Source organism: Microcaecilia unicolor, chromosome 5, assembly GCF_901765095.1.
Source record: "Microcaecilia unicolor chromosome 5, aMicUni1.1, whole genome shotgun sequence".
In the NCBI taxonomy this organism is placed as follows: Eukaryota; Metazoa; Chordata; class Amphibia; order Gymnophiona; family Siphonopidae; genus Microcaecilia; species Microcaecilia unicolor.
The window spans coordinates 134138752-134151469 of record NC_044035.1 but is presented as its reverse complement, the minus strand read 5'-3'; the positions used below and the strand labels follow the sequence as shown (position 1 = coordinate 134151469).

At 39.5% G+C, this 12718-nt stretch overlaps 1 long non-coding RNA gene across 1 annotated transcript; it reads left to right on the top strand.

The window, feature by feature from the left end:
- The first annotated feature begins 6919 nt into the window (after positions 1-6919).
- Positions 6920-12689, top strand: LOC115471185. The gene is made up of 3 exons (XR_003942292.1): positions 6920-7053; positions 9746-9805; positions 12679-12689. It is a non-coding gene; the product is annotated as an uncharacterized LOC115471185 (long non-coding RNA).
- The last annotated feature ends 29 nt before the right edge of the window (positions 12690-12718 follow it).

Genomic DNA, 12718 nt, shown 5'->3' with positions numbered 1-12718 from the left:
AAAACAACTACCTCTCTCTTCCCAAAGACTGCTCCATAATAATCCATCATGACTTCTACTTCCTAGTATCATCCAATATTTATTTATTTAGATTTTGCTCACACCTTTTTTAGTAGTAGCTCAAGGTGAGTTACATTCAAGGACACTGGGTATTTTCCTGTCTCTGAAGGGCTCACAATCTATTTTTGTACCTTAGGAAATGTAGGGTTGAGTGACTTGCCCAAGATCACAAGGAGCAGCAGGGGGATTTCAACCAGCCACCTCTGGATGTTAAGACTGGTGCTCTAACCACTAGGCCATTCTTCTTTCTTTTAGTGTTTGTGGTCTCAACCATTACACCAATGGTCACTAATATTTCTCATACCTCACACTAACACTATCTGCTTTTGTCTCACCTAGAATGTAAACTACACTGAACCCTGGAAAGGGGATATTAGTGGTATACAAGAATTGAATTGAATGGATATTCACAGCAATTTAACTGGCCAGAAACATCCACTGACTAGTTATATTGCTTGTTCAGGGCTATCCACTAATTTTCAGTGGCACTTAACTGGTTATCTCTGCTGAAAATGAGAGGTTAGCGCTTTAGTGAAAGCCAGCTATTTTGGGGGCATTCCAGGGGGGGGGGGGGCAGAGTCGGCACATGGCCACCTAAGTACACTGCATTTAAGCGGACAGGGTAACTGCATAAATGGAACCACATAAAATGCAGTCCTATCTTTATGCAGCAGCCTATAGCTGATAAAGTTCTGAATATCAACAACCAGACATGTGTTAGCCAGTGTCTCATAAACCGGATATTCAATGTCAAAGCTTGAACATGGCCTGTCATTGAATATCCAGGAATAACGCCAGCTGAATATTGACCCTTATGTTTATATTTCCACTATCACGTCAGTTTCTTTTTGTGATATGAAAGTAATGTTTTTTCAAGATTTATGCAGAGCAACACAGGTCAGGTGAAAAGCTTTTTTAGGTAAGCGTCCAGTTCTTGCCCTGGGTGCAATGCTTTTCCTTCAGTTTCCTTGCAAGTGTTCTGTGAAGTATTAATATTATTATTATTATCATTAGCATTTGTATAGCGCTACCAGACGCACGCAGCGCTGAACACCTGACACAGAGAGATAGTCCCTGCTCAATAGAGCTTACAATCTAAAAATACAGACAGACAAGACAATTAAGCGCGAGGGAAGTACTGGGTGAGAAGGAACAAGGGGGAGGGCAATTGAGTAGTGGCTAGGAGCCAAAAGCAGTGGTGAAAAGGTGGGTTTTCAGATAGATTTGAAAACAGGTTGAGATGGAGCTAGACGAACAGGATCAGGAAGTCTATTCTGAGGAGAAAAGTATCAGTCTCAGAATTTTATTTTCACTGAACTGTTACAGGTATATAATTTTCTGGATGCTAGAAAAGTCTCAATTTCAATTGTTACCTTTTCACTTATATTAAGGGATAACTAAAGTCTTGTATTAGATAAATATCCTGAATGTGCTTTTTCTTTATATAGAATAATACTGGTTGGTCTTTTTGTTTCATTAGATCTTTCTGCAGCCTTTGACCTCATTGATCACTCTTTGCTTCTCTCTTGTCTAAAGTCTACTGGAGTTTTGGGCACGTTATTTCAGTGGTTTTCTTCTTTCCTTTCTGATAGAATTTTACTGTTTCTACAGCACTATCTATGTCTTCCCTTAGTTCACTGCAATGTGATGTCCCTCGGGGGTCAGTCCTGTCTTCTCTGCTATTTAACATCTTTCTTAGTCCTTTGATCTTCTTATCCAATAGCACAACATAAACTTTTTCATCTACGCAGACGACATCCTATTGATTCTTCTAGTTTCTACCTCACTTCTCGATATTTCCCAGTTACAAACTTGTCTTATGGCCATCTCTCAATGGCTTTCCCAACACAGAATGGTTCTTAATCTGTCAAAATGGTAGCATGTTGGATTTCAGATTCCCTTTCAGTTTCTTTTATTTTACTTAACTTCTTCAACTCAATAGTTACCCCTGTCACTTCGTGCCACTACCTTGGGGTCATTTTTGATTCTAAATTGTCTTTTCAATTTCATGTCTCTCAGGTGGTTTATTGACTTTGGTGGATTTGGTCTATCAGCTGTTATCTAGACTTTGTGGCTCTTCACACTTTGATCTATGCATTTGTCATTGCACGTATTGATTACTGTAATACTGTTTTTGTGGGGTCCCCTCCTTTGTCCTTCATCATCTGCAATCCCTACATAATTCGGCTGCCTGATTTTGTGTTATGTGAAACGTTTTGATCATGTTACACCTCTCTTTATTCTATTACACTGGCTTCCAGTCTAATTTAGATGTTCTGCTTATTTTTTTTCTTGGCTTCTTCACTCTGGAACAACTTGCCCTCTTAGCTCCGAATGGAGTTGTCATTTCTTAAATTTAAATCAATTCTCAAAGCACTTTTTTTTTAATTGGCGTTCATCCTTAAATTACCAGTGCCCAGCTGACCTGCTTTTTGCTCTGCATTTTGTGTTAAGATTAGATTGTTACTGTTTTTTAATTTTTATGATAAGATTAGATTGTTACTGGGTTATTTTTAACTATTATGCTTTTGCTTGTTTTAGTTCTTGCTTTGGTGGTGTTTGCGGTATGAATGTTTATTCTGTCCGATTTGATTTTGGCATTCCTTTCTTATGTTCTGCTTGTTTTTCAAATTCTAAACCTCCTAGAACATTTTTTGGAATTTTGCCAGGTTATCAAGTACCTAATAAACAAACAAACAATTCCACAAATTATTCTTTAATTTTGCCTTTCTTGCCATCCCAAATTGTGGGTTGCTTAATGAAGATTGTATAGCGTAATTCTTCTATTACTGTAAGTTTCCTATTACCAAGTTTGATTCATTTCTTTAATTGTTATTTTTCTTGAGCATGTGTATTTAATTGCAAGAATTTTTTTTAATCACAGGGTCAATATTCAAAGCCCGATGCCTAGGTAAGAGAGCCTCATGCCAGGTAGTCTGGCACTGAGTGGGCCCCGAGGGAATATTCAGCAGCACCTAACCAGATACTATCACTGAATATCCCTTCTAAATGCTAACTGGTTAACCCCAAATCAGCTATTTTGTGGGTGGTCCAGGGACAGACTCTGAGCTGAGTTGATATTTGTACTTATAATAGCTGATTTTCAGCCAGAATTTGGATAAGCAAACCAGGCAAATAGAACTGCACAAAAAACAGTGTTAACTATGCTCTGTCAAACCTATCCTGTTCCAGGCTGAATATTTGTTATGACCCAGACAAAAGTGCCTATCAACTTACCTGATTAGCCATTTGTGATCTCCAAATGGTAATGATTAAGATGAAGAATGTTTGTTTCATTTAGATGGCTTGTATGTCACACACACTATTGAGTACACAGTCAAGATGTTGATTGTTGGAATTATATACATCACTGTTTATTTTGACTGTGTATACACCCTGAGTTGATGTTTTCATGATTCTGTCTCTCTAATAGATTATAACAAAATACTACATTTTCCTTTCACTAGAATGATACAAAAAATCAGTATACAATTATGGAATTATAATCTGGAGGAAAAAAGAGCCTCACAGAGCTCCTAGACAATGTGTCCGTCTATTGGAGCTGAAACGGATCTTAAACTGATCCTCTGTTCATCATTGGCTCTAAAAAAAAAACCTCCAAGAAAACATATTAATCATTGCTCACTAACAGATTTAAGAAAATGACTGTAGTGACAAATTTAATAGTTCCACTGTAGTGACAAATTTAACAGTTCCATCCAATTGTTACTTCACATGTCACAGGTATTGTGTCCTGTTTCTAATAACATGGTTAGCCATTGTGATCTCCAAATGGTAGTGATTAAGATGAAGAATATTTATTTAATTTAGATGTCTTACATGTCACACACACTATTGAGTATGCAGGCAGGATGTTGATTGTTGGAATTACATACATCACTGTTTATTTTTATTTTAACTTTGTATGCACCCTGAGGTGATGATTTCATGACTCTGTCTCTAATAGATTATGGATGTCAAAGTTGGTGTTCTATGATAATGTTTTTATATAGTTTTATTAAGTATGTCACATTTGAGATTGGTTCATATTCTCATCTTCCTCCACTCTCTATCTCAGTTGATAACACCCTCATCCTCCCCGTCCCATCTGCCCGCAACCACGGAGTCATCTTCGACTCCTCCCTCTCCTTCTCTGCCCATATCCAACAGACTGCCAAGACCTGTCGCTTCTTCCTCTTCAACATCAGCAAAATTTGCCCTTTCCTATCTGAGCACACCACACAAACTCTCGTCCAAGCTCTCATTACCTCTCGCCTTGACTACTGCAACTTGCTCCTCACCGGCCTCCCACTTAGCCATCTATCCCCCCTTCAATCCGTCCAGAACGCTGCCGCACATCTCATATTCCGCCAGAACCGATACACTCACATCACCCTTCTCCTCAAGTCACTTCACTGGCTTCCGATCAGATACCGCATTCAATTCAAGATTCTCCTCCTTACCTACAAATGCACCCGGTCTACTGCTCCTCACTACCTCTCTACCCTCATCTCCCCCTATGTTCCCGCCCGTAACCTCCGCTCCCACGACAAATCCCTCCTTTCAGTTCCCTTCTCCACCACTGCCAACTCCAGGCTCCGCTCATTCTGCCTTGCCTCACCCTATGCCTGGAACAATCTTCCTCAACCCCTACGCCAAGCCCCCTCCCTACCCATCTTCAAATCTCTGCTTAAAGCTCACCTCTTCAATGCTGCTTTCGGCACCTAACCGTCCGTGAAATATAGTATGCCCTATTATTCGGAATCTACACTTGTCTTTGACTGGACACTTGTCTATAGATTGTACACCTGTCTTTTAGATTGTAAGCTCCTTGAGCAGGGACTGTCCTTCTATGTTTGAATTGTACAGCACTGCGTAACCCTGGTAGCACTTTAGAAATGTTAGATAGTAGTCATCTATTGTTATATACTTGTAATGGTTTTGTTCTCTGTTCTGTTTTATATTATTACTATATATAATTTTATTATTTATTGTCGTTCATTTTGTTTTATTATTTATTATTTTGTAGCCTCTGCTCTGACACAGCCCTTATGTGGGTGAAACATTGCCTGGGTCAGGCGTTATTTTGGTTTGTGTTTCACCAATAAAGATTTGTTTCCATCTCAAATTGATCTGCTTGGTTTGTTTCCACTTGGGGGAGAGAGAGACAGGATAATGATGGAAGCAGAGAAAAGAAAGGTGGGTTGATGCTGGATGGTGGGAGTTGATGGAAGTGGAGAAGAGAGATGCTGGATGGGGAGGAGAGAGAGAAAGGGCGATGGTGGAAGGGAAGAAAGATGGAGTGATGCTGAATTGAGTGGAACAGAAACAGAGAGTGATCCTGGATGGGGGGGGGGGGGAAAGAGAGACACAGAGCACAATACTGGATGGGAGAGAAGAGAGAGGGGAGGGGATTCTAGATATAGGGGAAGAAAGAGAGAAAGGGTGATGCTGGATAGGGGGAATAGAGAGAAAGAGAGACAAGATGATATTAGTTGGCAGGGGGTGAAACAGATGCTGCATGGCAGTCAGGTAGGAAAGAGAGAGAGAGATGGATGAGAAAGAAACAGAGAGGAAAGAGAAAGAGCAAACAGTTAATGAAAGACGGGGGAATAAAAGAAAGGGGAATGGATGGGCCTGGGGAGGCAAAGGCATGGAAAGCTGTAGGTAGAGTGAAAAAAGGAGTTTAAAGACTAAATAGTAAGAATGAATAAAATCTAAATGGATAGAGAGGCAGAAAAATAGAAGAGAGCTGAAAGAGAAAAATGTCAGAGATGGATACAGCGGAGGAAGTGAAGAAAGTGAAGGAATTGAAGGAGAAAGAAAAAAGGCAAACGGACAGGAAGCCCTGGCAATAAAGTTAAGATAAGACAGAAGAAAGCAGAAACCAGAGAAACTAAATGGCTAGACAAAAATGGTAGAAAAAGAATTTTAAATGTAAAATTAGGTGCTACTTAGTTATTGGACCAACTTAATACATTTTTTGACCAGCTTTCAGAGGCCAAAACCACCTTCCTCAGGTCAGGACAGTATACCATAAAAGCGTTATACTACCCTGGCCTAAAGAAAGACGTCTGGGTCTTTGAAAGCTAATTTTACAAAAATGTATTAACTTAGTGCAATAAAAAGACATCACCTTATCTTCTGTTTTCAGTTTTATTTATATTTGTTAATTTCTAATGTAGTGATTGCAATACGTCAGTTTTTGAAATTTGCAGCTGCTATCATTTTCTGCACAGTACAGGAGGACGCACATCATTGTTTCTTTTTCTCAGGTGTTGCAATGTATGCAGAGTCTGGCTTCTTGGGGGTTCAGATTAATATTTATATACAGTATTTCTATTTTTAGATTATGGATACTTATTCTGTATTTGATGAGAGTCTGTATGTTCTGTGTGTGTGAAAGAGGCCAGGAATTCTGTTAAACACTGAATGTCTCTTCTTGAACATTTCTAGAGCGCTACTAGGGTTACGCAGCGCCGTACAGTCTAATTCTGCTATATCATTTTTGAGATACGATAACCAGAACTGAACACAGTACTCAAGATGAGGTTGCACCATGGAGTGATAACAGAGCCATTATAATATTGTTGGTCTTATTTACCATCCCTTTCATAATAATTCCTAGCATCCTGTTTGCTTTTTTGGCCGCTATTTGCAAGGGCTGATCTGCATCAGAAACACCCTGATTTTCAACAACAAAACTGCATTGCTAAAAAATGACTGGTATCTCTTCAATTATATTGTAATTACTAGTCTCCAGCAGACATACTATTGGTACTGTAAAAAACTTCCTGATAAACTCCTGTATAAATAGATCATGTTCATGTCAGGAGTAGAGCTCATTGTCACTCTTCACGTCTTTCTTCAAGGCACTACTGTACCAGAAATCAAGAATGGCATATTGGGGCCGTCAAAGACAATGCTGTCCTCCCAGCCCAGACTGCTATCCCGTCCAGGATCCATGTTGTAGACAAGACCCATGTAATAATCGTAAGTAATGCTTCAGTCTGATAATACTGGAAATTATATCTTTTATGATCCTTATCTGCTTTGTAATCATCTGAACTCTATAATTTGAGGGTGGCAGCTACCATTTGCATTATTGCATATATTCCAACTTCAAACCAAAAATTATCAATAAAATGTGCCAGGGTATACCAAGCAGTCAGAACTGTAAAAAAAAAAATCATAAAATTAAAATCCAGTTTATAACTATTCAGAAGTTTGGACTTCAGATTTAGTACTCACTTTTTCCAAATCCAAGCTCAAGAAGAGTTAAAGTTCAAGTACATGAGTTTGTTCTCTTCTCAAATGGGCTCACAGTCTAAGTGAGTGGTGTTCACTCCCAGTCATCAATGGCTACCAATGGGTCAGGTTTTCAGGCTATCCCTCTTAGTTGTTCTGTCTGTTTGTCTGTCCTAGTTAGATTGTGAGCTCTTTGAGCAGCGACTGTCTTTTCATGTATGGTGTACAGCGCTGCGTATGCCTTATAGCGCTATAGAATTGATAAGTAGTAGTAGTACTAGAATATGCATGACAGATTTGCATAAAATGGAAGTAATACACTAGTGAAAGCCTGACATGTTGGTTGCCCTCAATTACTGTGGTGAATACACCTGATCTAAGTTGTATCCGAGGCAATAGAGGGTAAAGTGATTTGTCCAAAATCATAAAGAATTTGAGTGGGAAAACCTAAAATGTTCAACACTTGATTATCTAGTTATTTTCCAGTTTTTTCTATGAAGTCCCGTCTCTATAAATGTTCAGAGAATGTTTATATTTCTTCCTAGTCCTTAGCTGTAGGGTCAGATCATTATACAATAAAGAGAACTGGTGCTAGAAATGCAGGGCCCAGGGCTGAAACCAGGAAAGTGTCCCCCAAAGCACACCTGCAGGCTATATTTCCTTCAGCTTGTGGCTTGCGGGTCCCCTATAGCATAAGAGACTAGGCCAGTTGCTCATGTTGCCACCCCAAAATACCAGACTTAAACATAAACAAAAGTACTTCATAGGTTAACTCTTTTTCTTCTCTTCTTTCTTTCTGTTATTACTATGTTTTACATCTTTAGTTTTTAGAATTTCCATAATTTATTTGTCTCATTTCCCAGTACTTTGTGCTCTTCTGTATTGGCATAATGCCTTGTTAATAATATGGGAATAAGTCATTTTATTAATGATTACAAACTTAATTGGATTTAACACACACCTTTCAATAGATGCTCCAGGTGGGATTGACTACCATACAGGAGGTATTTCTCTGTTCCCAGAGAGATTATAATCTAATTTTGTAGTTGAGGCAAGGGAGGGTTAAATGAGTCACCCAAGATCATAAGGAACAAAAGTAGAATTTGAATCCTCCATTCCATGGTTGTCAGCTTGCTGTTCTAATCACAAGGCTACTCCTCCACTCCTGATATGTTCATACTCTAATTGTTACCTTGAACATGTCAATGTTTCAGACATCATTGACTTTCATTTTATGTTTGTAGAAATTTGCACAAAAGAAGCAGCAAAGAGGATAGTGTGAGTGATGATAAGGAAAAAGTAGAAATGTTTTGGTTACTGTGCACCAAAAAAGTGACTGGAGGAAACCCATAGAAAAGTGATTGGTTAGTGGGTAATGCTTTTAATATATCACTTTTTTTTTATTCAAAAATGAGGAAGATGCAACATTATTCATTGGAGTTGCAGAAATGTAGTAAAATAAAAAACAAACAAGCAAATGAGTCAAATGGGATACAATGTCAGATATTATAAGAGTTTAGAAAGATTCTGGCAATACCACTGACAGTTACATTGAACAATTTGTTGAAACCAGGAAGTTTTGCAGAGACCCAGAGGTGGACAGAAGCCCTCACTTTAATATGGTAATAAGGACAATGCTGACAACAACAAGCCTGTCAACCTGACTCTAAAGGGGTTTATTTAATGGAGTCACTTTTGAAGGATAGACTAATTAACACTTTAAATCTATCAGGTTATAGGTTGATTATTAAACAAATATTATCAGTGTTAGTAAGAGGTAAAATTTGTACGTTAAAAAAAAAAGTTTATTTTCAGTGGCCAACTATATCCTGGTTTTGTTCTGGTTTATATCCAATAATGAATTTACAAAAGAAAACAAAAATAACAATAAATCAGTTGAACAATAAGCAAAAAGGATACTGATAAATAAAGTTCATTCCTAGAGAGATCATAGCTTTATATACTGTTCCCTCTAAGCTGAACCCGGGTCCTTCAACTGCATTTCTTCAGTAGTGGGTGATGCTTCAATACTGTGTTTTCAATCACTAGGGACAGGCAGGTTCCCTGGAGTCCTAAAGAACTTGCCTGTCCCTCAAGATTGATTATGTAATGTTGAAACAGCACCCCCTACTGGAAGGACTGTAGGTGGAGGACTCAGGGAACAGTGGCTGTCTGATCAGATTTAGGGAGTCTTTTACAAAGGTATGCTAGTGATTTTAGCGCATGCTAATTCCTAGCATGCACTAAATGCTAAAAATATGCATAAGAAAAGATAGGTGTCTCTAGCATTTAGCGCACGTTTATTTTTAGCATGCGCTAAAAACACAAGTGTGCCTTTGTAAAAGGGGCCCTTAGTACACAAAGCTAGATATGACTGAAAATTAGAAATATAATAAAGGCCTGTTTTCAACATTTGTTATTCTATTCTTAATTTCAGCCTGCAAGCCCGTCCAGTGCTGCCCACAGAATAACCAGTATTCGTATTACCGTTCTGTAGGTATGTAAAATTGCAAATGTGAAACCCTTTTTTCCATAAGGTATCTAGGTCAGCAGTGGAATGCAGAAAATGGGACATTCACAGTTTTCAGCCAATTTTACCAAGGGCCCGTGGAACATGGAGCCTTTTTTTAAGCTATGTATAGGACTGTGGGATAGACCCAGAAAACAAGAAGACAGATGATCCGCAAAATCCAACGTGTAAACCAATCAGAGCAGATCAAGTAAACAAACTTCATTGATATGGTAAACACCTCAATAAAAAGTGCCTGACACAGGCTGTGTTTGGCCCAAAAGGGCTGCGTCAGGGGCTTTATAAGAGTGTGTACATACACAACAATTGTGAAATGACATATCTTAGTTGCCACCAAATGTAATAAATGGACAAACAGCATATAGGCAATGTCAAGGACAAAACCGCCTTCCAGTAAATGATAGCGTGTAGGTTTTTGTCCATTTATTACATTTGGTGGCAACTAAGATATATAATTTCACTATTGTTGTGTATGTACACAGTCTTATAGAGCCCCTGATGCAGCCCTTTTGGGCGAAACATAGCCTGTGTCGGGCACTTTTTAAAGAGGAGTTTACCTTATCAATAAAGTTTATTTACTTGATTAGGACTGTAGGATATACACACGTATTTCTTCAAATGTGCCACCAGAATGACATTCTAAAAAGAAACAAATAGAAAACAGAGGGGCCCTTTAACTATGGTTCGTAGGTGCCTACGCACATCCAATGTGCGTGAAATTGCAACTCCCACCCAGCTAGCACGTACTCTGGGCAGTAATTCCATTTTTGATGCACATCTAAAACACGTGGTAGAAAATATGGCCATTCTTATGTTCTTATTCTGAAGGGAAGGGGAATTCTGTGCAATTCTGCACTTCACAGTATGAAAAAATTCCCCCAAAAGTGATAAATGCACTAATAGATAAATAACTTATAAATAGCTTAGCTGATCATCACATGATATTTCAAATTTGAGGAAGCCAGTGATTTACTTCTTGACATATTCTTTTCTAGCAGAATCACAAATGAGTTTTGTGATATGGGCACTTTCTCTTGAGATCTGGACTTAGATCAACAACTCATTTTTCATTAGTTATGTCAGGAGTAATTTTATTACAGGGCATCTAAGTTAATAAGGTAGAATGGTGCCTATTTTGGTCCTATTTAATAAAACCAAATACATACCTACATGCCTTTACAAAATAGTAGGACAAACCCAGCAGCAATATGGCCTATAGTGAAAATACAGACATTTCACCTGCTCGATAACATGTCTGCATCTTGCCGTGCGGCCATTTCCAGAGGGAGCCCTTACCACCACCTATTTAGGAGGTGTTAGGGGATCCCTCGCTAACCTGGTGAGCCGGCAGTACCGCTGCTTTGTAAAAGGACACCTAAATATATTTTAGCATATTCCTTACTCATCTAGTTATAGTAAAAGGTCAATTCTATAAGTGCACATGTTAGTTACATGTGCCATATGTTCATAAGTGCCAAAATAATTGGCACAATAATAAGAACAGTAAGCGCTAGTAAATAAATAGGATAAATGTGCATTAACGTGCAGTAACTGCAAGTGGCAAAACATGGGAGGGGCATGGGCAGGTCTCCAAGTTATGAGCGTAATTTATAGAACACTGTAAGTTATCTGCAGATTAGGAAACACATGAATATTGTCAGCAAGCACCCCTCCGTGCTGTCCGCTCTTGCTTCGACACCTCTCTGTGCTGTCCGCACTCCGCTCAACACCTCTCTGTGTGGTCTGCGCACCTCGGAGCACCTCTCCGAGCTGTCCTTCTTCGCCCACACAATTGGGGCTAATCCATCTCCTCAACAGAATTGTTCCGGCTCACTTGCAAAAAGCAATTCACAGTACTGTTTATTCTGCAGAGCACTTTTATTTCAGAGCCCCACCAGCCGGCGCATAGAGTATGCGCTGTATTCCAGCTGCTGGTCTCCGTACAACTTACTTCCCTTCTTCTTCCCCTCTCCCCACAAGCCCCCAACAGTTCCCAAAAGTTCAGTCTTGAGACTCCAAACCCAAATGAAATAGACTTTTGAGTCAGTCAGTTCCTCTACTCACTTTCTCCTACTGCCTAGGAGATAGAGGCATTTTCTCCTCCCTCACTTGTCAGCCACCAACACTCTGACAACCTCCCACAGAAAATGTACAGACTGACCTTCTTCATGTAATTACCCTCTGTCCTGAGCAGAAGAACTCCATTTGCTCCTGTTCAGCTTCTTTCATGGCCTTTTCACCGTCCTCCTCCAGCTCAATCTCCTCCCACTCCATGGAGTCTTCCCCCACCCTCTCTCCCAGGTGCTGCTCCTCCTCTTGATTGTCCTCCATCTCCCAATCACCTGCTGACCTTTCTGCCTGCTGGGAGTTGGAGTGCTGTCCCTCATGTTCCCTCCTCCCTTGCAAGTGCTGCTGGGTTCTGTAGTTCACTTCCTTTCTTGCAAGTCTCCTACCCCCTTTCCCCGGCAGAGAGTGATCTTCCTTTCTAGGCCTACTGCCCCTGTCAGTTCTTCTCTGCCTTCTCTCTACCTCCTCCTTACAATATTTATACCTACCATTGACCTGGCATGACTCAACTATGTCAATGCAGGCTTAGCTAGTATTCTATAACTGTATCTTTGTGCACAGATGCTATTACAGAATTGGCACTCAGCATCAGTGTGCCTACCTCAAGGAGCCCAGTCATAGAAATGCCTCCTAGGTCCCTGAAATAATTTTACAGAGATCATTACACCCATTGACAAGTCAGGCTAAATATGAGCAGAGAAATAAGTTATTTATAACAAAATGTCATGTGCTTCATTCATCTTTAATTCTGACTTTTCTTTAATTTGCTGTAGGTTCATATTCCCAAAACAAATGTTGCCAAGGCCCTGTGAG